Source organism: Apteryx mantelli, chromosome 2 (assembly GCF_036417845.1).
Source record: "Apteryx mantelli isolate bAptMan1 chromosome 2, bAptMan1.hap1, whole genome shotgun sequence".
Taxonomy (NCBI): Eukaryota; Metazoa; Chordata; class Aves; order Apterygiformes; family Apterygidae; genus Apteryx; species Apteryx mantelli.
Window position 1 is genome coordinate 80,929,668 of NC_089979.1, and position 27,537 is coordinate 80,957,204.

At 37.4% G+C, this 27,537-nt stretch overlaps 2 long non-coding RNA genes across 4 annotated transcripts in view; both read right to left on the minus strand.

Annotated features, from left to right (window-relative positions):
- LOC106482915 (uncharacterized) overlaps positions 1-27,537 on the minus strand; it is a 115,767-nt gene that overhangs the window by 28,902 nt on the left and 59,328 nt on the right. The gene's annotated exons all lie outside the window — the stretch shown is intronic.
- LOC106482911 (uncharacterized) lies at positions 319-26,433 on the minus strand. Of its 3 annotated transcripts, XR_001292268.2 has the most exons (7): positions 26,371-26,433; positions 21,115-21,335; positions 20,673-20,803; positions 17,283-17,344; positions 16,297-16,395; positions 6,257-6,477; positions 319-421 (listed from the first exon to the last, which is right to left on the minus strand). It is a non-coding gene; the product is annotated as an uncharacterized lncRNA (long non-coding RNA). The 3 variants fall into 3 exon arrangements; XR_010883586.1 differs by lacking the exon at positions 20,673-20,803; XR_001292269.2 differs by lacking the exons at positions 319-421; positions 6,257-6,477 and adding an exon at positions 13,486-13,565.

Sequence of the window (27,537 nt, forward strand, 5' to 3'; positions counted from 1 at the left end):
CCAGCTGTTTCCCAGAGATGGAGAAACTCCTCGCATTACAGAAAAGCATATGTGTGTGTGCTTATGTGTGCTCACATGTGTGTTTGAACTGTAAAACTCATGAGGAACAGGAATTTATGTGGATAACAAAACTCTACCTGAGGAACTTTTTGGAAACAGTTAGCTAAGCCAGGGAATCAGTTTTATATACAAGTCCCAATGTAACATGTGGAATACTATTTAAAACGTCTAAGTATATCACTAACTTGACACCACGGCATATTGTTCTTTAAAACTTCAGTTTCTTTAATGCACAATTCAATTTTTATTTCAGTGCATTTCATACATAGCAGTTTACAGCATCAGTTTAAATAAGGAAAGAAAAGAGAACAAAAGCTCTAAAATATGAAATCCTAAAAGTAAATCTGCTTCAGCATTGTTTCTGAAAGAGAAAGAAACACTTTTTATTAACTTTGGGAAGATAATTTCACCAGTTTCAGTTCTGCATGGGAATTGAAAGCTCTTTTCTTCTAAGTCTTCGGTTAAAGACAAGAACATTTTCCAAAGCATGTAAAGATTAAACATGTAAATCTAAAAAATATTCTTCTTCTAAAGTCAGGAAAAATATACAGAATAGTTCAGAGATATATTGTCTCATCCTTTCCCCGCTCCCTCTGTTCTGTTGTCTCTGGTCCTGCCTGCAGTCACATCATTATTAAATCCCTCTTGCTATAGCAACTACCACTTGGAACAGCATCTTTTTATTGCAACAGTTCTCTGTCTTTTTTCTGACCTTCAATTAAGACAATTTCTTTATCTTAATTTTTTTGCTCTCCTGTTAATGTTGTACATAATTTATGAACACAAGTGATGCCGTTTCATGTCGTTTGTTGAGCTGGTAGTGGGCTGTCTGTCTTTCACCGTTGCCCTGTTTCCTCTGAATGGACTGTGGATCAGGCCAGTGGATAGAAAGTATGAAACATCAAGATCCTACACTGCTCTTTTTCCACTTGACCACTGACTTTCACTGAATCTTTTGAAAGATTCCTACTTGATTCAGACATTCTCAGTTAAACTCTACATGATGAAAAAGGTGGATATATGTTTAACTTTAAGAGCGTAACTAGTTGCCTTAAAGTCAATCCAAATGCTTAAAGTTGAGTTCATGCCTAAATATTATAGGAATTGTTAATATATTTCCGTTGGGTTATTAAAACCATACAAAGGATTTTGATACTCAATTATCATTAGAAATTAATTGAAACAAGGTATTTGAATACCCTATGTACCATTCTGTAAATTCCATTCACGTAATATGGATAAACAGAAATTAATAGGAAATGGCTGTCCCCTATGCATTGAAAGCCTTGGCTTTCAGTTATATTGAAAATAAAGTTATTACATTTTTAAAGATTTTAACAATTCTAATGTTATTCCCTAGCTTTAAAATGACAATGAAGAGCTCCACTATGAATAATGGAAATTTAAACTGTCACATTTTTAAGTGTCAGATGTATATTTATATAGCAGATAGAGGAAGCTACAACTGGGATAACCTCTGCTAATGTAACAAGACAGAATACATTTATCAAAAAAGCACACAAAAATACATTATTATGTTTAATATAATCTTGTTGCTTTTCTTCTTCTTCTTACCTAATATCTTCCAAGGAGCTCTGATTGTAGCAGTTTTTAAGTTTCTGTAGAAGCATTTGACATTCTTACCCTGGGATTTGATCCAGGAACGTGCCCTCAAATCAAGACAGTTCTCATCAAACCAGGATTGCTATTGTCCTCCCTCACCAAAATCAATAGTTTATACCAACTAGATTAGATCAGGCTAGATATATGAACTGTTCCTGGCATCTTAATCATTGTCAACTGCATATAAGTAAACATGTCAAGAAAAAAATATACAACTGACCATTTCCATTTGGAATGTACTCTTTTGATGGAAAAAAAAACACACTATTTTCACTGAATACTTTGCACATATGTGCGCAACCATAGAAATATAGAATTATTCTAGCTACCATTAAAATCAGTGGGAAAATTCGCTTTCTCTTTCATTAGATATTGGATCAAGTCCCTTACAAGCAATTCCAGTGAAAGCAATGCTCATGGCAGAATTTGGCCAGAACTTTTATTAATTATTCTGATAACATCTGAAGCAAAAATATTGTGTTACAAATCAGAAAGAGAAAGATGCTATTTTTAATCAAACTCAGGGGTTTCTTTGTGTAAATTTTTGTCTTGTATAAAGATGATTAAAATGGAACAAATTGTTAAAATAGTTCCCAACTTCCCTGTGATACTGAATGCAAGGAAAATTTTACACTGAAGAGATAATTGGCATATTTAGCTAATCTTTTAGTAATGTAGCACAATTGTAACATACGTCTTGTCTCAGAAAAGTCAGCATGGAAGTTTTTATGTCATTATAATGTGACTCCCTTTTTTAATAATTCTCTGTAGATTCACTTTTTCATAACAAAATGAAATTTTTAATTTTTATGTGTGCTGTATACCACACAGTTTTCTTCAGTGAAGAGTAGGTTCCTTATAGTACTAAATCTTTGTACTATGCACTGCTATCATGGGAACTGTGCAGAACTTTCACTAGTACATTGTAATCTAAAAAAAAAAAAAAAAAAAATTTAGGCTTTTGACATATAATGTATTATTTTACGCAAAATCATATTTTATGGAGTGTGTCACGAAGAGCCACTAGATTACCAAGAGGTTTGTTATACCCCTCAGAGCTATACAGAAAGGCGATGTCTTGTATTTCTCCAGTATGTAATGCAAAAAATTTGATTCTTAAATTCACTGTCAGTATTTCAAAATAACAGATCTCTTCAAGATTGCAACAATGCATACTATAAGTTAATGATAGATGCATATTTGATAGACCTTCGCTGGACAAGAAAAACATGCAAGTATTCCTTATTTATGGAAGGACAAAGAAAAACTCCTTTCTCACCTGAGTTCAAAGAGGAAAAGATTATGTAACATCCTCTAGTATCCATTCTAATTGTTTAGCAGGATTTCAAACAACCTAAAGTGAAACAGTCTTTACAGAACCCATACCAGTTTTTAAATGCAGCCATGTGGGACAGGATTTGAAGAATCTGGTTAGTGCTACAGAAATACTCACACTGTGAAGATGCGATCAATAATGCCAATAACATTGTACTTCTGCACTGATTTTAACTATCTGAATTGTGGTACTCTTGTTAATTTGAAAACCAATTCCCGGCACCATTGACCATCGAGAAAGGGCACATCTTAACACCTAGGAACCAGAAAACTGATTCCATTATATATAAAAAGAGTACAGCATATCACTGATCTTAATAACTAGATATTACTCATAGCATATTTTGTTTTAGAATCATAGAAAAATTTAGGTTGGAAGAGACCTTCTGAGGTCATTCAGTCCAATCCCCTGCTCAAAGCAAGCCTGGTTAGAACACATTGTTTAGGACCATGTCCAGCGGAGTTTTGGTTATATCCTAAGATGGAGAGCCCACAGCTTCTGGGATCCATGTTCCAACTTGTGTCCATTGCCTCTTATCCTTCCACTGTGCAGCTCTGAGAAAACTCTGGCTTGGTATTCTCTACATCTGCCCATTACATAGTTTTAGATAGCAATAAGATCTCCTTTAGCCTTCCCCTCTTCAGGTAGGACAAGCCCAGCTCTCTCAGCCTCCCCTTGTATATCATTTGCTCCAGCACCTGATCATCCTGATGACCCTCCACTGGACTCCTTCCAGTATGTCAGTGTCTTTCTTGCACAGGTAAGCCCAAAACTGGTCATAGTACTCCAGATCCAGTTGCACAAATGTTGGGTGGAGGGGAATGATCACCTCCCTTGACCTGCTGGCTATGCTCTTGCTAATGGAGCCCAGGATGCTGTTGGCCTTCATTGCTGGAAGGGCACATTGCTGCACCCTGTTCAACTTGCTGTCCACCCAGACCCTCAGGTCCTTCTCTACAAGCTGCTTTCTAGTCAGTCAGCCCCCAGCCTGCCTTTTCAAGGGTTTATTCTGTCCCAGGTGTAGGAATTGGCATTTGCCTTTACTCAACTTCATGAGGTTCCTGTCAGCCCATTTTTCCAGCCTTCTAGATCTCTCTGAGTAGCAGCACCATCTTCCAGCACACTGACCACTGCCCACAATTTGATATTTATTGTGAACTTGCTGAACATTTCGTATTTCACTTCATTAGTAAAAACAAGCAATAGTATTGGTACTAGTATCAATCCACTAGTAACCAGCTGCCAGAGGACTGGCCAATTTTCTACTCATCTTGTAGTCCACTTATCCAGTCCATATCTCACCAATTTGTCTATAAGGATACGATGGCAGATGGAGTCAAGAGCCTTGCTAAAGTCAAGGTAAAAAGCCACTGCTCTCCCCTTGCCTACAGAACTGATCCTCTCATCATGATTTACCAAGGCATGATTTGCCCTTGGTAAACCCCCGCTGGCTGTTCCCAGTCACTGTCTTGTCCTTCATGTGTTTGTAAATGTCTTCCAGGAGGATTTGTTCCATGATATTCTGAAGCACCAAGGTGAGGCTGACCAGCCTGTAGTCCCCTGGGTCCTCCCTCTTGCCCTTCTTGAAGATGGCTGTAATGTTTGCCTTTTTCCAGTCATCAGCAACTCTCCTGATTGCTGTGACCTTCCAAAGATGATAGAGGCCTTGCAATGACATCGACCTTGCAATGACATCGGCTAGCTCCTTCAGCACCCTTGGATGCAGCCCGTCTAGTCTCATTGACTTCTGTATGTCCAGATGGCTCAAGCGCTCCCTGTGTCTTCCTGTACTGTGGGTGCTGCTTCACTCCCAGAGACTCTTCTAGTAGGCTCAGGGACATGGGTGATTTGAGGACAGACCTTACCAGTAAAAAGTTGAGGCAAGAAGTCACTGAGTGCATGGCCATTTCCATGTCCTTTGTCACTAGTTATCTTGTCTCACTGAGCAGTGAATTCACATTTTTCTTAGTCTTTTTGCTGGTGTTGTACTTATAGAACTAAATACCACTAAAATTAAGTGATAATTCACATGGACTAAGTATAGGATGGATATAAACACACAAGGAATATTCATGCAGGGAAACATTTAGAGGTGTTTTATTACTATGAGGTGTTCAACAAAATCTTTGTAATTTTTCTAACTTATAGATGCACAACCAGTTTCCAAAATTTTAATATCCTTGTCACCTATCAGACAAGCCCCATTGAGTGAATTCTGGTGGCTTTTGGATTAATTTATAGCCATTTCCATCCTAATACATATTCAGAGGAGTTAAAAACTCAATTTATTTAAAATAAACTGAGGAAATGCTTCTTTCCTGCTTTTTTTTAAAACAAGATAAAAGAAAAAAAGGTTCAGCCAACTCTATTTTTGATCAGAAGTTAGACGTGAGTGAAAACAATGCAAAAATTTCATTTTTATAAATCATTGACATTAATAAAAAATAAGATGATTGAACATTTGTTAGGGTTTTTTTTAATCTGAAACTCACATTCCACAACAATTTTGTTCTGGAAAATATTACGCATCAAATATTCATAAATAAAAATTTACAAAAGATAGGTTAACGTGTGTGGAATTTATTTTTCATTAAGCCTTCTAGACTTTTCCTGGATGAATCAGAACTAGTTCTAGAAAAGCATAATCTGGTTTAAGCTGGTCTATAATACATACTTCCCTGTTTCTCTGTACCAGCACTGGCATTCATTCAGCCCCCTAATGAATCAGTTCAACTTACTGAGCTTGCAGGAAACTATTCTCTTTCTTTCTAGGGTTAATTTTCTGTTGACCTCACAAGTGAACTGACACATCAGAGAGTCAAGATAAGCAATGGTGCCAGAGCAAAGGGTGCGCTGACAGGTAGGCCTACTTAAATGAAACTGCACCCTGAGTTAATATGCAGAAACTAATAATAGGCTAGATATTTGAAATGCTGTGTTGTGTAATCAGTTTGTTTTTCCTTTGTGTTTATTGTTATATTAGCAACTAGAAATCAGTCAGAACTGGCTGCCAGACATTGTTCAAACACAGAGTAAGTGAAAGTCACCACCCAAATGGATATGACAGCAGAAAAACAGAAGTACAGCCCCTTGTCCAAGCAGCAAGCCAGTGGCTGAACCAACAACAGAGCTCAGGCCCCTTTCTATCAAGCCAGTGCCTGTCTGCCAGAGGAAAGACAGGATTATATGAGCGGTTTCTGCTAAACATCAGTTAGCTCTCCACATAGGGATACTTACTATTTGACTTGTTCTTCTCCTTGACACTAGCAAGTGTCTTCTAAGTACCGACAAAGATTGACAGTGAAATCTTAGTCCTCAGTAAAGTCAGTGGCAAAATCAGCAATTCACTTCCAGCTTACTTATTTTAAGAAAACAACATCCACTGAAGCTTGGAGTACAAACAGATTTTAAGATAGGTCTCCTTATGCATGACATCAATGCAAGGCAAAGGTTCAAAGCTAAGGGACAAAGAAAACACAATAGTTTTATATACATGATTCAGCTTTTAGCTAGGACTCCAATTAATAATATTTACTGATCTCATCAAAAAACAGTAAATGTTTGTTATTTTTTCTTTAGCCTATTTTGATTCCTAAGGTATTAAACTTAAGGATGTTCGTGCTTTGATTTTAAAAAGCCTGGCTTCATAAAATACCTGTATCAAGAGAAGAATACATCACCAAGGTACAGGTTGTTAACTTAAAAACAAGAACAGTATTTACTAAGTCATCAGGAAAAAATGTAATCAGCAGCATATCTTGCCCAATCAAGCCTAGTTGAGTTCTGCTTTGGAGAATGTAAATAAAACAGTCCTGAGTAAGCAATAAGTCTGCCGATTATCAACTTTGTTGTGCTATCCTAAAAACAAACTAAACACACATCCTTACTACATTACATTAGGGTCTTTTTCTCTCTCATTCAATTGACTCCTAAGAAAAAAAAAGACTGTCATTCTGTACATGTGCAAGTGAAAAAAAGAAAGAAAGAAAGAAATGGTGTCTTTTTCAGTCATCTCAATTTTCTTCTTCTAGTTCAGCTGGACTTGTAAAAATAGCAATAATGCCATGAAAACTCATAGAATTACTCTACTACAGAGAAGCTAAAATGTAAACATCTCTTTCTCATCTCTCACACATTAAGCAACTTGCACTACCATTGAACAATAGGACTGAACATCCTTCCCTCACACTACTGACCTTTATGTTCTCCTGAGGAAAGCATATACTTCTGTAAAGCAGAGTGAACAAACTTGTGGAGCACCCAAAAAAGGGTTGCAGGAGGCAAAAGGGAGGCTGGCATACTCCTTCTACAACATGCTGAAAGTCTATCCATACAGCTGATCCTCAAGGAAAAGCAAGAAGGAATGGGTGACTTTAGTGACACAGGTGCAGAGAATGATGGGAGCACCTGTTTCCCAGGTCAGCTTAAGTAATATTCAGTCAGGCAGTCTGAATCTAAGCACATGCATACCCTGTAGGGATGAGCAACCTGAGTGGCAAGTGTAGGTGCAGAGTGGTGAGGGAAGCTACAGGTTGTTGAGATAGACATGAGATTCATTTTCACAGAGCTATCACAGAAGATTACGTTGTTTAGTATCATTTGAAAAAATGGTGAAAATTAATTACCAAATATTATGCAATATTTAAGCTCCAACAGGAGCTATTACATATAAACTTGCTCTGTCTTTCTTTGTAAGGTTGAAGATCGTTTAAGAAGCAGAAATTTGAAATTACACTGGAAATTAAGAGTTCCTAAAACTGACTTTTGTGTTTATTTTACCATTCAAAACTGAATGGTATAGGCCATAAAGTCAGTAGGACATGAAAACACTTTTGGCTTTTTGATTGATAGGGATACACTTCAGCATGTGTCGCGGTCCGCGGGAGTGACGGGAATGAATCATACGCATTCACAGAATGCAGGTTCAATTCCATCTTTATTCAGCAATTTGCCTATTTTATAAGTACAAGTATTCGGCGCTCTGGCCCTTGATTTGTGGTTCATACAGATTATGTCACAGGTCGCCAATCATTGCACCGATCACGCACGCAGCGGTCATGCCTCGTACCTTGCTACTTGTTTAGCAAAGCTGTCTAGCCCTTAACCTTGGTTCCCACTGGCTTCTGCTAGTTTATCTGTACTTTCTCAGGATGTATCATTCCCAGCTGCACCAGTGTCCTTGGTAAACTACTTCAAAGCACATAGCAGCAGCTACAGTCTGAGGCCTAAGGCTTCAGCAAATTTAGCTACTCATGCTAAGCAAGTTGTGCTAAGCAACTAATCCTAAACAGTGTAGTTCCACAATCTATATTTCATATAGATTGTTGTTCTGAAGTACCGCAAGGGCCCCAACAAGCATGTACTTAGAGATTAAGCCTTCACTTAAATATCTAATGAATTGCAATCCTCTTGGGACTTTAGGGCAATAGTAACATTGAAGGTCTTTGGTAATGACATACAGAGTTAACTGTCTTAGAGGAGCGTGTAGGATTTTCAAGCTTACCACAGTAGACCACTTTCTTCAATTATTTACATCCATAATAAAAATGTGTGATACCTTTTGAATTGTCTGAGGTCTATTTCACCAGAGAGGATGGGCACATCTTTAGCCAGGTGGGCTCTCCTTAAAAATAGATTAGCTCTCCTTAACAAAGCACTCTATCTGTGCAAAGTTCAGTTTATTAATGATCTTGAAGGCAGTGGAACTACATCAGTGATGCAAGAGAAAGACTATGTCCTTTTATATACTTCTTTGGCCTTTTACAGGAATAAAGGGTCATTGAGTCAATGCCAGCATGCACATAAATTTCAAAGGAGCTAAGGTTTCATCTGAGTATAGAAATGTTCCATGTACGGATAGGATCCATCTGAAAGAGGAAGATTTTGATATTAAAGACTGCGGCCTACTTGTTGCTAAAAAGAGTCATCTTGGATGACTTGGATGATTTTTTGGGGGGGAAGATATGCAGGGAAAAGTTCTAGAGAATCCAGGATCTTAGTCTCTGAAGCTCATTTGAGTACTACAGTAATACAGTGATAAATAACGATTAATAAATAAATAGTAAAAACCACCTGAACTTTAAAATTGAGGTTGTAAGTTTCTCTAAAGCATATGTTCTAATTGCACAGGTTATTTCTAATTGAACAATGTCAGAAGATCAGACAATCTCTCTGTTGTTCTTACAGCACATAAAATCTGTAAGTATATGTTTTGGAGCTGAAATATGGATACAAAAATATTCGTTCTTTTACATTTAAAAAAAGGTCTTCTTCCTTAATTTAAGAGACTTGACATGCCAGAATACAATGTATCAGCGTGCTTTTATATGTGGGATGTCTGTAAGATCAGATCCATTGTGAGAAAATTATCCTTTACATATCTGGCTGCACACACATTGCATAAATTGCCAGGTTTCGCAAAACCTTCTCTACTATTCTTTACAGTGATGCAGGCTGCTGCTTTAAAATGTACTGTACTATTTCATCTGCAACATACTGAATTTTAATGTGTATTTGATAAGATTTGGGATGAAATAACTTTTAACGCTTTTGTATTTTACAAGTATTGGTCCTGAATTTGTACTTGCATATTTTATTAGTTACTTTTTGTTGTTGTTGTTTGGTACTTGCAAGCTGCTAGCAACAGACAGTTTATACTGCATTTGATTACACAGCTAGACAAAACAGTTTAGCACAATATAGTGTAATCAGAACTACTCAAAAAATCAACTTAGCCTTGATCTTGTAATATCGTGAGTGGCCTAAATGTACAACTTGCGCTTTTCAAGAGGACATTCAGTAGCTGGAGTGTGCATGAAAAGGGCTTTTATTTTATTCTTTCCTACTATAAAGAGCAAGTAAACTGAAATGACAAGATCAATTGTCTATGCATGTTCCCTGTGGGACTTTTGGGAAAATAAAAAAGAAACCTAATTCATTTCTGGTCTGGAGCACAAAAAGTGCTAGCAAGTCACAGTGCAAATTTGGAGACACAAGAATGGAGACAAATAGATCAGCAGAAATGAACGGATCTGCTCTATCTGGAGGGTTTTCTTCAAAAGACCCCGGAAGACACCAATTCCATAATAGTGAAACTCTCCACTGGGGTGCATCAGGGACATGTATTAAATTCATGTATGTCCTTTGGGAATGGCACAAAATTACTTCGCTTTGGAATCTGTGTCTTCCTCAGTCTTTACGGATAGCTCCAAAGAACCAGAGCATCTGACTGCTAAAGTCACCTGGGATTTAAAAAAAAACCCAGATTCTAATCCTTACAATGACGAGTATTTGATTATTTTACAGAAGTAGCCAAAGAGCTGGACAAACCCATACATAATAATAATAAACCATCTGGTGGTTAGATTAATCATGGAAATAAGCAAGTCTGAGTCTCCCACTTTCTCAGTCAAGGTCCTTCTTATCACTATCACCTTTTTGGGTATTCTCACTTTTGCATAGTAAATTAAATAAATAAATCTCTAGACCCTGCAAAATGTCAGGATCAGCCTCCAGAAGAACTGGAATAGCTTTCTAACATTGAAAATGTACATGAACAGGAAAAAATTCCAACCCAGCTGTCAGGACCTGGGTAGTAGGGGGAAGAGGTCATGTAGTGCTGGACCTCAGACTCCCTTAAACTACCATCACGTAAGGCCTGACAAAATTCAACGTCACAGCGCCTTTCCTTATCAATCACTTTTAGACTTGTAGTCTGAAGTAGTGTCTAAAGCTTTGATTGCTTTTTTGAAGTTTATCTGAGCCTCTTTAATCTGGTATATTGATTATGCATTTTTCATAACAGATTTTTTAATGTTCTTTTAAGTTCAATATTGTTGATTAACATTGTTTGTCTTGATTTAGAATAGGTCAAAAACACAAAAAGATTAGACTTCTCCAACACTTTATTTTCATATTTTTGCTCTTGATCTCAGGAAATATGGACAGAAAACAAGTACATGTAAAATGGTTGTCTGAAACTCTAAAAATGTTATTCATATCAAACCTTACAATATTTGTTTGGCTCCTTTTACAAATTCTTCAACATATACTTTCACAACTTGCAACCCGCTATCAGGGTTAGGCACCTGCTAACTCTATTACTAACTACAATACCAAGTAAAACCCTTTTACATAAAACACTTTCGCCCTTTTTCCTACATGAGGAAGATTGCAGTATGGAGGAAATAGCTGGCTATTTTGAGAGATACAGTGTAGACCAACTCCTACATCTCCAACTAATGGCCGTTTTAGCTCCTGTTGCTCAAGCTCAGAAGATTACTTAAATAAGTGACAGTCCTCAATATGTAATTGTCCCAAACACAAATATTATGCAAAATATGTATCCTCTGAATTTTCACAGGTCTGTGTTGTACCAGCTAGGAATACAAAATCACAGAGCAGAAAGTCTTGCCTGAAGTTGCATTCCTGAACTCCAACCAAACTGAATTATCACAGTAAATATTTCTCACCACGTTGGAGACAGAAATTACACAGAACAGTACATTTTACATACAAGTGTTGATAGCCTTTTCAATCTCTTTCTAACCTAGAGCTATAAATAGAGACTAAAGTGAGAAGCTGCTACCTTTTTCTCTAGAGTTACATTGGCGTAACTATGCCAGCAGTGCCTCAGAGCACAGGCAGCGTGTACACTAACAGAAGGAATTTCTCCCTCAGTAGTTTTGCTACCTCCCTGCCAAATATGGTGTAAGCTGACAAACACTCTTCTATCAGGAAAGCTGCATCCACATAAGGGTTTTCCCCATGGCAGAATGATTTCAGCCAGGGTATGGCTTTTTAACACTACGTGTCAATGAAACTAGTTAGCAAAACTTACAGAGCAGAGCAAGCTCAGGTATCTGCCCTTGGTTCATTTCCATCTATCTGCCACCTTGCTGCCAGCCAGCACTGCCTAGCAAATGTCAATGCAAGGAGCCTGATCTCAAGGTAGTGGAGAAGAATGGAAAAAATGATCCATATGCTTAAGTCTTAGGTAGCTGAAAACTGCACAGTTCCTAATTTGTATCTATCTCCAACAAAACTTGATTTCTCTTCATCCTGTCAGAGTGCTAAACCATATCAGATGTTCCCAGATATGCTTCCCAAACAGCACATAATGAAAACAATCCTCCCCCCAAAACTTTAGTTCCTAAACCTATAAGGGTTATAATCCTTATTAAAAAAAAAAAAAAAAAAGTCCTATCTTTCCACTTTCTACAACTTCCTAAAACAAAACAAGTACAATAGCATGACTGCTGAACAGGGCTAACACAATCCTTAGCTGGGTTACTCCGGCAAACAGCACTGAAAGACAGTATCTGCTCTGTTTTCTTGCTGATGGTGTAAAGATAAACATGATTTCATTCCTAACCCAATCAAGGAAAATTCAGATTCTTTTGAATACCCCCTCTTGCTTCTTTATATGTTTATTTTTAAACATAAAATTAAATGTAGGTGGTTAGTCTGAGCTGCAGACTGGTATTAGTATTGTGCCATCACATTTTCTGTTTGTACAACCTTCTAGCTAGGATATGCTGACATTTTTGTTGGTCTGCTCACCATCCAGGCAGCTAACACTGGTATAGCACGTCCCAGAATGGCCCACTCCAACAAGTGTGTGAAGTTTGTGCAGTTTCAACTTCACAGTGTCTTTCAGCTATCTTGTATTTTCTCTTTGATACATTATTGGAGCTATCTCACTTGATGGTATTAAGCCATTTCCTCAGGCACAGGTTGCCTTTTTTTCCAGACTTGTTCCTTTGAGATCTAGGGAGCAAATTTGGGTTTAATCCACTTCCATCTTCATTGCAGTTTTACTGGAAGCAGCTGTTACTTCTTCTTTAATAGTTTGCAGGTCGTCAGGCAGCCTGAGGGACCCACCATATGACATCCGTGCTTGGTTCTAAATATACACCTACACATCGTGTTTTCTTGGGGCAACAGTAGAGCAAAGGGACTCTCACTTCCTTTGGCACAACTGTACTTTCATATCTTGGCTGCGAAACTTTATTTATCCCCTGTGGTTATACTTAACAACTCTTTTGAATAGAAGGGTTAATTCTACTTTTAGTGCTATGTGTAAATGTACTACAGCTTCATTGCCTGTTTTACTAGACATAAATATCAACACTGCAAAAATTCAAATCTGTTAGCCTTTAACTCTCATTTCTGCTCAATACAAGAAATTCAGACAGGTCTTGGTTAAGAGAACAAGGGAACCTACAGAAATATCCCATGAGGCTTAACTTAAACAACCATTATATTATTAGAGGTAGGCTAAAAAAAGATGTGTGTAAAATGGCAACATCTTGCAGAAGAGAAGAGAACGGTAGGATTAAGCTTGATAGTGAACATAAGTCAGCCATAAATACAAAACTGTCAAAAAAGGAAAGAGAATTTTACAATGTGCTAGGAACAAAGAAGACAGTAACAATATAGGAACTTGTTATTACATTTTCAGGTTCCTGGGCTTACAGGAGGGCACCATACAGCAGAGAGAAGGTCATAGAAATGGGATCAAAAATGAAGGCCAGGGAAGTACCTTCTGCAGGAAAAAAAGAAAGAAAGAAAGAAAATAAAAGCCTAGGATGGTAGTAGCATCTGAAAGAGAATAGTTCTGAGTAGATGTAATACACATTGTTACTATGCTAAGTTAAACAGTGAAAATAGATTTATGTTACTTTGAAAAGGTTGTCTCAGACATTTAGGGGGGGACTTTCAACTCTGTACAATACAAAAGAAATACCACATTCTAAAGAGGGGGGGAAAAGAATTTCAGTTTACTGAACATCTTAAAGAAAAAACAGTAGATGTATCAAAAAACTCTTACAGATTAGCAAGCTCTGTATGAGACTGTCTAAACTGTCCTTTAGTGCTCTTATTGGGAAAATGATCACTATTAAAGGTGTTGATATTTGTCATGACAATAAAACTGACAAAAAACATTCATTGGAGATTTAATTTTTTTCCTGTATTTTCACTTGTGCAGACAAAATGGAATTGTCTTAAAACATATTTGTATTATTAAAAACAACAATCTGTTTGCTAAGATAAAAGTATAATATTAATTTGAATCTTTTAAACTATTTTTTGGCAAATATTTCTGTGAGCTGTCCTGATTAGTTCTAAGACTCTTTATCAGAAGCAAAACTCTCAAGAATGCTGCTGAAGTCTGCTATTTGAGATTTCAGGAGGCAAGTCTTCATGTAACGATCTAGAAGTCGCTTTGATGTTGTTTCTCTTGTTTACAAAGTTTGTCATCTAGTCAGCAAACAGCAGCAATACCATATGGCTTGGATGACAAGCTGCATACCACGAAAGTAGCCAAATATAAAGGTGAGGCAAATAATTTGTGGACTGTTTGAAAATATATGTTAAACTGTGGCATAGCTTAACCCTGATCATGCAAAAGCACAGATCCACTGTTCTACTTGCATGACGAGGCCCAGATATTTCCAAAACATAACTGAGATCTGTAAAAATAGCTCAGAGCATGCATCTATTCCTGCTTATACTCTGAGCCCCTTTGTGCAGGCTGCTTATTTTCAAAAGCCTCGCTGCAATCCAGTATGATTTTTGAGATCCTGAAGGCACAGAGTGGGTATTATTATCCTCCTTTTGAAAGTCAATCAAGCACAAAATAGCCAATATAAGCAAATAAACAAAACAAAATAAAAAAACCCAAACCCAGCACTCACAAATCTACTCAGCTGGCATTTGAAATAGTCAAAAAATAAACAGACAAAAATCCAAAACAAACAAAAATGAACATATGGTATAAACCATTTAGTATACCAACTGATCTTACTGAATGGACGAAAAGCCCCACCTAAACATCTAAATAAGTAAAGCTTCTTTCAAACTATTTCTGCTAAAGCAAAGTGAAATAAATAAGACCAACCACAAAACTCTGGGTTTTTTTCAGTCTAAAGAAATGCTATCACGCTCTAAAAGACAGTAATTTCCTTCTTTTATCTTTAATTATGGCAATCATAAATCCCTTTTAACTTTTTAGTGCTCTTCTTGTTACAAAAGCTCTTTAAAGAGTTCACAGATCTTCAGAAGTATTTGGTCACTAAACTGCTATTGAAATCCTGCTGCTTCCTTTCATGCAAAGAAGGCCTTAGGCTTGTAAAGTTACTTTGATAACAGCATAGGACAAATGAGAGGATCTCACGACCAAATGCACTTCAGGACAGGGATCTCAATAAATATCTAAATACACCTGTTGCTACATTGGATGATCAGTAGTGAACCTCAAGGTATGCTTGAACTCCTGCAGGCGTTCTGCATTGGAGGAGTGAGGCTGAACATAACATGATCAGGAAGACATGTATGATCCCCCCCCCCAAAAAAAAATATATATATGTATGTGTATATATATATATGTGTTTGTGTGTGTGTGTGTATGTGTATATATTCACATATGCTTACAAGTCCTATTCAACAGAAAGAGCATATGACTATGCTAACTCTTATGACTGGGGCCCTTCTTGCTAAGCTGTTGATCCTCTTTTATCCTGGTTTCTAAGCAGTCACTTACACTGCTGTTGTTAACATGTCCTACCATGCCACAACATAGAAGATCATTCATCATCTTGGTAATTCTATGAGTACAAGTATAAGTCAGTCATCTGAGATGGTCCAGGAAAAAAATAGATTCAAAGGTAGAAACCAGCCAAATCAGCAGATTTATGAAAAGTCAAGATGCCATTCTGTTCTGCTAGGTTAAGACTGTTCTATTTGCTGATGAGGATATTCTCATGCTTTGCTCTGAAGTTACATCTTAAGACTGCCACATAATTCTTCATGCCTGAATATATTCCAAAATGGTTATTTCATTTTGTTCAACAAAGGCCCATTCCTTCAAAACTATCTTCAAAAGAAAGGCTACATGTTTCAGAAAAATATCAGGTATGCTTCTTCAAGAGACAGACCTATTCTGCTTGATATGTGTAGACAAATAGGATAAATCAGGTGTTATGCATCCCACTACACTTATTTTACAAAGTACAAACTGCAAAATGTTTGTCAAAAATAGAACTTCATAGTACTATATGAAGTGGATTTATAGCATGCCATGAAAAGAACCAGCAACACATTAAAAATCCTTGCTATTTTTGTTTGGAAGAAACAAGTACCTCCAAGCAACCAGACAGCATGGCTGATAATTTGTAGTATAAAAGCAGCTCCCCTTCATAGCTGAAGCACAGTCTTCCACTGGGCAAGGTAGCTTATGCTTTCAAGAATAATGAGGACTTCTGAGTCCTTCTCACCTGTTTCCCCAAAATGCATGGATTTGCAGACGAACTGAAACCTTGAACTTCCTCCAGAAAATATGTCCATTTATGATATGTTAAATTGTGCAGTCACTCCTAAAATGTAGGCAAAGCAGAAAGAAAGCACCTGCTTTAAACAACTCTAGTTATCAGCTGAAAGTACAAGTACATGCTATTGAAGTAAATCAGGCCCAGAGTTAGATTCCAGGATGAACAGATCAGAATAGCAGAACTCAGGGCACCTAGATTCACACTTCTAATTAGGATTTGTGAATCTAGATAGCTGGATTCGGACTGTGATCTGAACTGGAATTTTTCCACAGTTCATTTCATCTTTTCATTTGTGCTCACTGCCAGCTGAAATAGGAATGCACCCAATTGTCTAAACTAATTGTCATTTTGTTGCTTGCCAGTACTGCTAGTTTTAATGACCTAGTTGATTTTCAAGACCTACCAGGAGTATTCACATATTTTATATCCCTTTACATCAGCCTAAGACTTTCAGTCAATTTGCCCTTCCATACATCAGATATGTAGTTGCACTATTTATTGACTCCTCACTTCTACCCCCAAAATGGCCTATAAAACCTCTCAAAAGAAAGTGTATGATTTACAAGGCAATCTCAGCAAGAAGCAGCAAATGGTCTGATATGTGGAAGAATGGTTAAGTGAAAAGGGGCATGATCTCTTAGAAGTGAGCAATCCTGTCTTCACGATGGAGGGAGCATCCCACGGCTATGTGAACTGTCCTTGAACATTCGTAGACCATTACAAAAGGGGAAGGCAAGTAGTGGTAAACAAGTCAAGGAGGGGGCCGACAAGCCCCTCCACGTGAACAGCAACTTTGCACCAATCATGTATTCGCTTTAGGCGCGTGAACAGAGACTGTAAACCAATCATACAGCTATTGCTAGCACATGCTCTGTCGCCTGCCTATATATACTCTGTGTAAGCTCTAATAAAGGGAGAACGATCATACTCACATTGAGACTCATCGTTACTCCGGGTCCGTCTCCCACTCCGACACTCATACATTCAAATGCCCCTGCAAGATCAAATAAATACCTTAGGCAAAATATAATTTGTTCTATACGGTGCTGAAGTCTGCCTCAAGCATTTTGAATGTGTAGACATCATCTAGTGACTTAATCTCAGATTTAGAGCCACTTATCGTCAGGGACCAAAATGCATTCAAAAATGCTTTACGTAGAAAGTAAAGATTTTTTCTCCTACAAAAAATATGCAAGGGAAGCATTGGATTGGTAACTTAGTCAAGCTTACCCTCATATAGGGTAGTGGCCGCTCCCTGAAAAAGTCATTGTGCTGTAGACATTAGTTATCCATATCACCTGGAACAACATACCCCTCACTTCTCTGTCACTGCATGTGGCAAAACCCAGAAATGTTTATATAATCCTGTTTTGAACAGCAATATCACTCCCTATATGTTTTGAAATGTACATCAGAGGAGTCACAAGTTGGCAAGCATTGCAGGAACCAAAAGTATGAGGTTCCTGCTGAGATCATGGATAAGTGTCAACAATGAATACGAAGTGAGAAAAATCCTCAGGAACACATCAGCTAGAGTTCCCAAGGAAAATTATGTCCTGTGATACTCTACTTTGCCTGATAATCTTACTTTCATGGCCAGTCTACAGCTCTGTATGAAAAAGGAAAAAAATACACTAAATGTGTAAATTGTTTCCTTATCGTCAAGATTTTCTCCTATCACAGCTTTTTACAAAAGATGAAAAAATACGTAAGGTCTGCTGCCTCATATTCGGTATGCAGTATGTCCTGCATAATCACAAACAGCAGAATAGCAGGCATTTGTACTTTACAAGAAGCTGCTCAAGGGCACTGATGACCAGGAATTCAAGATTTTAAAGCTTGGGGGTGTGAATTCAAGTTTCTAAATACATATTTAGGCATTTAATAAAGGCCTGTTGTTTAAGATGTGTAGCTTTCTGTCAGTGGAACAGGGTTGTGAGGTTTTTTTCAGAAACTATTGTGTCTAAAAATGCATTTCAATGTTTCACTTTCCATAGCTTTTCCAGCATAAAACTTAAAAAAAAAAAAAAGAATATTTCATTTTGTTTCTGTTTAGAGCAACTCCAAGCTTATAAATTCTATTTTTGGCACAGTAATTATGAGGCTTCCAAATCAATCTTTTTACTCATTGTATTCTGGAGAAAGTTTTGAAAATGTAATTTTTCCAGTTCACAGCTAGTGGGCATTTTGGATCTTATCAATTTGTTTAAATATCTGAAGAGAGGATGTAAAGAGGATGGGGCCAGACTCTTCTCAGTGGTGCCCAGTGACAGTCCAAGAAGCAATAGGCACAAACTGAAACACGTTAAGCTCCATCTGAATCTAAGAAAAAGCTTTTTTTTCCTGTGAGGGTGACTGAGCACTGGAACAGGTTACCCAGAAAGACTGTGGAGTCTCCATCCTGGAGAGATTTAACAGCCATCTGGACACGGTCCTAGGCAACATGGTCTAGGTGACCCCTGCTTGAGCAGGGCTGTTGGACTAGATGATCTCCAGAAGTCCTTTCCAACCTCAACCATTCTGTAATTCTGTGATTTTGTGATTTTAATATGTCAGAATTTCTTCAGGAATTACTTTTTTTGTTTAATTTCTGATCATTTGTAGCATACAGTTGAAATGGAATTCCAGTTAACATAGGGAAGCTTATTAGTGCTCCTAAGAATTAGGATATTAAATAAAAGTGAGAGTAGGTGTATAAATAATGCACTTGCTAACAATAACTTCAATTAGTCCTAAAAATAATTGCTTTAAAATACTAGAATGATGCAGAAAAACTGAAGATATAATGCAGAGCAAGCGTAATGAAAAATAATGTGGAAAATACGAAGAAAAAGAGACATATTAATGCAGCATTAAAATTTTCATTACAGTAGATAAAACATTCTAAACATCAGGCTATAAATACGTAAAGTTATATAGCTCAATTTTACACAAGGGACTGCAGAATATTTTCAGATCTTAATTCCTAAATAGTAGACACTTTTTTTTAAATGTCTGGTTTAGTCTTGAACGATACCATTTAGGAGTCTATAGTAAATACAGTGAAATATACTCAGTGACACCTATAACACCTCAATGATTCAATGGGCTGTATAGACAAAAGCATGCTGTATTCATTTATTATATCCTTTGGACAGAATTTAATACTTCTAATCTCACTTTCAATATTAAATGGCAAAGCAAATTTGAAAAAGAAACCTGCTGTATACAGAGTTACATATGGATGAAGAGAGTTACAATTCCAACTACTTTCTTATTTTGGACGTGATAAAGGGATAAAATCAAAGGAAACCTCTCAACACTAGTATTATTGGATGATGAAGCTTTTTTGAGAGGGATTGCAAATGATTTATGGAGCTCAGCACCAAATAAAATTTCAAGGTGGATTTAACATTAATCAACTGTCTTAAAACTTTTTGAAAGTATAAAAATATATGATTTTAACCAGCTATTTCCTCTTTTTGGGTCCATCCTTTACTCACTGTTCTATATGATTGCCACTTTGAATTAAACACCTTTTCACACCATTTGCTGTGCAGATGGCAAAGTGCTCTGCAAATGACAGAGCTGAAACCCCAGGGGTTCTGAACAGCACACTAGAAATACCTCAGAATAAGTAGATACGTATTATCTACTCTTGACTTGGCTCTAATCTCCTCCAAATCCTTGACTATCTGCTCTTCCCTTTGTTTTCTTCTCACAGAATACACTGTCTCTGCACCAGTTCTAGAGAGCTCTGGAAAAGAGGTCTCTGTCAATGTCCACACCACCATCAGTTAAGTGCAAGAGTTTGATAATTCACACCTCTCACCCACCGGCAGCCAGGAGCAGGTAGCGCCTCCTCTGTGCTCTCTGCTGTGAAGAGATTTGGTGGTGGTGTGAGAGAAAGAGGTACTCGACTGCTTTTTGCAGCACAAATCCTGTGAAACTCCTCACACCTCTGGGCCACCTAGACTCTGCTCACTCCTGCTTCAGAAAGGGGGCGCAGAAGCAGGAATGTCACAGGAATGCTGCACCGTGCCCTTGCAGCCCCACAGCATTCAGACTTCCCTGCACAACTACTTTCTTCCCTTTCTCAGACCCTTTTCTCCTCATACAAGCACATTTTTAGGACTGCCCAACTTAAAGAAACAAACAAAAGAAGAAAGTCAAGCAGAACAAACCCCAGCACACTTGAACCCATATCTGTCTCCAAAACTGCTCCCATGTCACTCTCATCTATGGTAAACTATCCAAATGTGCTGTTCCTTATCACTCTTTGGGTTACCAAAAGTCAGTCATCACCATGAAACAGCAGTGGTTAACCCATAGCTTGTAATCACCTTTGCAAGTGCATAATGCTGTCTTTATTGAATTAACTTGTTTCTGTGAATCTCTTTGCTCGTAGAGACCTCAGTGCAGAATGCTGATGCTGCAGGATGTCTTTCCTTCATTGACTCTGAGTGGGTATAAGCTGAAAATTGAATGAGAAGAAGGAAAATATGGGGGAGGAAGAAAATGGGAGGACAGGAAAAAGGTCCTTTCGAGAAGGACAGGGAAGAAGACACGGGGCTATGGATTTTGATACTATTGAGCTGAATAGATGAAAGTTAACACAAAGAGTGACAACATAGTTAAGTTAAAGAGGGGACAGAAAAATACTTTAATATAAAATATGCGTGTACTCCCTGTGGGATGTGACATGAGTGACTTGTGCTCAACCAAGTGCTGTTGTAAAACATCCATGTGACACATCGTATGTGCAAGGCCTTTTATAAAGAATACCTCTGTTCCCTGGTAAGCCATGACCATCTTCCAGTTTTGTTCTGAAATCCAGACGCATGAATGTCAGTGTCGTACTTCACTCTGTGCCTCCAGTTCCTTGGGATAACAAGGTGGTAACTCAGTCATGAAATAAAACGATCCAAAGCTTTGCCATTGCTTCTAGAAATCTAGCTCAGGTTATCTTATTCCATTGAAAAAATTGCCAAGGAGCAGATGAAATCCTTGAAGAATGAGAAACATTTTAAGGACTTTTCCTGAAACACTGGCACAGTGAAAGGAACAATATTCAGAGACAATTCATGCAAACGAGTAAATGGTTATGGGCAATTCATGTGAGAGTAGAACATTCTGCTGTGTCTGTCTGAAGTGAATGAGCTCAAATGAAATGGTAGGGAAGGGGCAGAAGCTGTTTGAAAAGTAAAAAAATGCATTGCCAACTTTTCGCTATGAAGGAAAGAAAGATCAATAAATAAATAAATAAATAAAAGGTCTGATCTACAGATTTTAAGAGATGGAATAGACCTGATTCCAATGAAATCTACAGATAGAAGCAATAAGTCAAACCTGCTACAGTGGAAAAATTGTATAAACTTACACAGTTGAAAAATTCCTCCAAAAGTCACATCTAGAAAAACTGACCCAAAAAGACCACCTTCAAAAACACTCTTATTTGTAAGGACTCACAGATAATAATGCATTATACCTTTCCAAGAAAACCTTCTGACAGAAGTGGTCTATGATATGAGGGTATCAAATTGTGCTCCCCTCCTCCAGTATAAATATAGATTCTGAGAAAAGGAAGCAATAAAAATATTATTTAAACTGTTTCTTGCTTTCAGACCTGGAAGAAAATGTGTTGGTTTCATACTGAAGTGAAAAAAAGAGAGAGAAGTGCAACTAATATTTGTACCAAACTCTAATATCTGTAGTAAACAGCTTGGAAAGGAAATTAAGAACTGCAACAACAGTAATTAATAGTGACTTAATTTACAGCTAGTGCAGCAATGAGTTAGTGAACACAGCACTTGGGAGGTTGTTTATATCAGACTCCTGTTCAAGTAAATATGGTATGAGTGAGGTAGGTTTCTTCTTCTCTTGTATGCTAGTCATGGATCCCTGTTAGGAAGAAAAAACTGCAGAAAACTATTTAAATGACATGTATTTTCCTCATGGGAGTGGTAATATTCTTACTTTCTGTTTTCTACCAACTGTTCTTTTTCTTCCTGAAAAAAAATCTGAGTAGGTTCAATCTGAGGTCTGTTCTTATGCTTAACAAAACAGTCTGCATCTTCTTTTCTGACAGTATTGCCTCCTGGTGCCTCACATTGTGTAAAGATATAATTGCCAGAAGTGCTTTTGTTATTTGTTTTTTTTTACAGAACCAAACAGTAGCCAAAAACTAGGGATATCCCATATCTCATTGGGTTCAAGCCTCCCTGTCAGCTTTGTTCAAGTCTAAAAATTCACCTGCAGTACTATGTACCATTAATTATTATCTCTCTTTCCAAGAGCGCACACCTGCCCATTCACACACTAGGCAAAACTTGTACAACTGATTGCCATCACACACTCTTCTCCAATGTCAACTTATAGGCCATAATACCTCTGTAATTTTTTTCCTAGTCTGTGACACCATATACCAGATGCAGCTAGTTGGTTTCAGACAAGATCTACCAGCCAGTTGCAACTGAGGTCCTAGGCCAGGCAGCTTTGCACTAAAACAGGGCACATGTCCCTTAATGTGGCTCCATCTATGAAGAAAACCTGTTGGAAAACAGATTCCCCAGACACAGTTGAGTACTACAGCTCTTTCCCAGTCTGTTCCCCTGCTACTCTCCATTCCCATGACCCATGCCTGACATTTCACACCCCTCTGGCTCAAACAAGGAAACCTCTCCACTCTCTCTCTCAGATTCTTCAGCTGGAGTAAGTATAGGTCAAGTAATTCATGCAATGTGGCTATGGAATTACATGCTGGTCTTTAATGCTAGCAATAATCTGAAAAATAGTACAAGTTTTCATGTATTGTGCATTACTATTTTACTTTGATAAAAGCCATTTTGATGTTAATGAAGAGAAATAGCATGATTTATCTGTATCTAGACGTCTGCTTTAGCATGAAGTTACTGCTGGGATGTATTTACTTCTCTTTACTTGCTATAGAGAAAAAGCCTAAGGTCATTCCATCGTACATGTCCACAAAGCATATATTTATTTGTATAGATGAATCTCAGATCTGTCAACATCATGTGTTTAGCTACTGCTTAGCTGAGACAAGCCCCTTAGTCGCATTAACCATAACTCACACACTGGTTTAGCAGTGCTTTGCTTCAGGTCATTCAGCTTATTCCTCTGTGGCAACGCCAAAGAGAAAGTTAAAAAAAAAAAACAAAAAAAACCCCTCAGTTAGTTCAAGATCCCTAGTTGTATCAGGAAGATTGTACATTGCAAGCTGACCCAGCCAAATCTCTTACCTGGACTTTGAACCAGATGGGAATGACCATTCAGCCTCATCTAACTCTGGAGTGGGACGTCCTCCAATATTTATGGTCAGAAAACCCCTCTCTTTTTTATCTTTGGGACGAAGCAGTGCAAGGAAGTATCTTAGATCCTACCTAAGTAGGACATTGCTATCTAGCTATGTGTGTGGAGTAAAAGGGTCTCATCATTAATTTGATCATGAATGGCAGTAAGTGAATTAGCTAAGGGCTCTGTGTTTAGCAGCATGAACTCAAGAGCAGAATTCCCATCTGTCAGCACCTTGTATTCCTGAGATGAAACAGATGGCAAAGCTAATGGAATTGAAATTAAACCTCTCAGCCTAGGTTTACACCTAACTGCATCACCTTTGACTGCCTTACGACTGGCTGCAGAGGGGAAAAGGCTTGATAACCTGAAGTTGTAAGACACCTAATATGAGCAAAGGGAAGGAACATGACTGTATTCCTCAGGCCATGAGAGCAGCTACGCACCTGAGAAGATACCTGTCTGGATGAATTCTTGGCTGTAATGAAAGCAGGGACCTTTTTCCTCTGAGCGTGTCTACTTTGAAAAAAAAAAAAAAAAAGTATATTTCTAACTCAGATAAGCCAGGCTCAGCAGCAAAATGGGTAGGCACCTTCACCCATTCCTGCCATCTCAGGTGTGCCATTCTGTATGACTGGCTTTTACATCAGAGAGCAACATGAAATCTAGTTTCTTCTTTTTTAAAAGGTACAAGGTGAAATAAGACAAAAACAAAGCACTGCCCCCACCCCCAATTCCATGGCTCGTTTAATCTATTTTACTCAGAACAAGCACAAGGCACATGCATTGTATTTCCAACTCCCATCAGTCTGAACAGGTAAAATTAAGTTCATAATTGCTACAGACATGAAAATGTAAATGTTATTTGTAAAGGGTTCTTCTCTTTCTAATTATTAAAAAGGTATATATGCAAGAAATTAATTTGTGCTGTGCAGATAAATTATGTAAATTTTGAGATTGTAGTATTTTCTACCTTGCAAAAGGAATGCAACATTTCTTTATAGAAAATGAACTCAACATTTATTTTAAGTAATTAGTAAGAGCTCAGTACTGCAGTTTAATGTTTGTAAAGGTTTGGAATATCTTGTCTGTATCACAGTGAGATCTTAAACATTATAAGCACCATATAAAAGTTAAGCATAATATAATTCCCCATTTATAATGAACTTTAGAATTCATAACAGAAGAGGTTTGTTGTAGGTGTGGTCTAGTATAAGGCGTTTTTGTTTGTCAGAAATTTCACTGAATCCAGTAATTATAAAATGTCTGTGATCTTCCTTGAAGATCTGTTTTTCAGAAAGTAGCCATTGTAAGTCTATTGTAAATGCTTTTTGAAAACTTTCTTTTTTGTTGTTCCTTCAACACAAAAAATCTAGTGTAAAATTTTACACTAATTAAAAAGTACTGCAAATACCTGGCTTTTATTAGTCACAGCATTCTTTAAAATGGGAAATTACAGCTCCTTTTCTACCACCTCCTTCCTACAGCAGTGTAATGAAAATAGAACAGCTTTATCTGTTTCTTTTTTTTTATTTTTTTATTTGTTTGTTTTTAGCCTTTTGCCAGCTGTTTTTTACTTACATCATTAAGCGGTACATATGCAAAATTTCATCATTTTGATAATTACTGGAATAGCCACTGAAATCAAAGACTATTGCCAGTAAAAAGATACAACAGTTTTGTCTTACATTTCTTTTCAATTAGTGGCTTCATTAAAGCACAAAGGTCCAGCTTCATTTCACCAACTTTAGCTACTTAAAAGCTAGATTACTTGCCTAAGCTACTGATCAACTATATCAGCAGTCAAGCAAAAGACAAGCACCTTCAGATGTTGTTTAAACCCCTCTGTCTTAAACGCCTGTCTAAAGGTGGAAAGAATCATTCTCTCCAGATGCCTGTCTTCAGCCCAGAAGAAGGTAGGAAACTAAAATAGTCTAAATTTTGAACGGCTAAAACTGGGGGACAAGACTTTCATCTAGAGTTATAATTCTTGAAATCACAGTATTATCCGTGACTTGGAGTATAATGTTTTCTTAGTGCAATATCCAAATACATTCTGCTCTGCAGAGGAAGGCTTCTGGATTATCATAGATATAATTAAGGCATATGATTTCTTAAAGTATAGAGAGTGTAAAATATACAAAAGGAGAGTATCCAAAATGAGTAAAACACTTTTTCATGTTACTGTTCTGCCCTCCTTCTCTCCTTTTGTGCTTTTTTAATGTTAATTCCTGAATGAACCATAAAATGTATTATCCAAAAATATAGTAAAATATATTCTGATAAGGATTTAAAATATATATTGATAATATCCCAAGTGAATATCTGTTTCTGCATATCTATATATTACAAGTCCAATACACTCGTGTTCAGGCATTTAGAGGAGCTGAAGATTTTTAAATTCTCAAATCTTATTCAAATTGAAGCCAAACACCCAAAGATTTTGGTCGCTTTCAAGTATGTTAAGGCTGCAAATATTTTATTTTATTTTATTTTATTTTATTATTATTTTTTTTTTAACGTAATGCCCCATGGTACATGGCAGAAAAGGGGGGCTTTTAATCTTTCCAGAGCAGACGTACCTCAGAATTTCTACCTGTGCTAAAATTCAATATACTGTTGCAGCTTCATAAAGGAAAGCGTTCACAATTCCAGTGGGACCATAGCTACAGTGCTACCTGCCTTCCAGCCCAAAGATCAAGCCACAAAGAAGCTTCTGATAGCCCTTACCTTAATTGAAACTGAGCCACCATACCGTTCCAGGAGTATTTTTGGCTTCCCTGTGTTCCTTCCTCCTTAACTGCTGTAAAACTGTGTCCCCCTCCTGTCCCTCCTGATACTGTTTACCTCCGTTCTGAATCCAGGCTCTGCGTCTAAGTTTGGAGTGAGCTGTTGGTGCGTTACCTCCTTTTAAAAATTCATTTTATCTCTACCTCTTCACAAATTTTTATCCAAGTGACCCCTCTGACGCTAAACACAGGAAAATTTGTTTTTTTTTTCTTCAAAACTCTTTCTTTCCTCACCTCAGCATTCTGCCTATCGGGAAAACAATAAATGCCCTAGAGAGACCTCTGTTTGCTCAAGCATCAGGATGATTCGAATGTCTCACAGGAACAGAGCAGCACCATAGCACTGCAATCTAATCAAGTTTTAGAGCCTTGGGTTTTATGTCATTGACAAAGACCACAAGAGACTGAATTGAATACCATATTAGGGGAGGAAAAAAAGAAAAAAAAAACCAAACCAAGAACACAGAACAATCCCCCACAACCACAGTGATGATTTTACATGAAAAATTAGGCTCGTTGGTAAACTCTTTAACATTTTAAAGTAAGGGGACTGAATTTTCACAGGACTAGCATGCGAAGACCTACCTTATTACAATGGAAAATGGTAATCATAACATTAAAAACACAAGAAAGTATTCCTGCTTCTTTAATCATCCAATATGATTTAATTGTGAGCCTCTATCTGATATTTATCGTGGCTGTAGAGCTAAGCCTTTGTATCGCCATACATTTTCCCTGGAGCCTATGGTTATTCTGATTGTTTGCAGCTTTCCGCACACTCAGCTGTACATTGCTAGTTCAGACACTACAAGTTCACGTTGTTAAGCTTTTCTCCACACGAAGGCTAGAAACTTCCCTTGAAATATAGGCTGAGATTTTGATGTAATCTCATGATTTCAAAACAAAACTAGGACTGCAGGGTCAGGCCCTTGCTTTAATCTTGCCTTCAGCTTCTTTTCCTATCTAAAGTAGGACCTGGGTTATTTGCGACTTATATACCTTTTTTCCTCCTCTCTGATGAGGAGTTAAGCATCCAGGAAATTTTGCTGAGGAACTGACATACAAATACAGAAAACTGCTAGCAGAAGCTGGGAGGCAGCCAAATGGT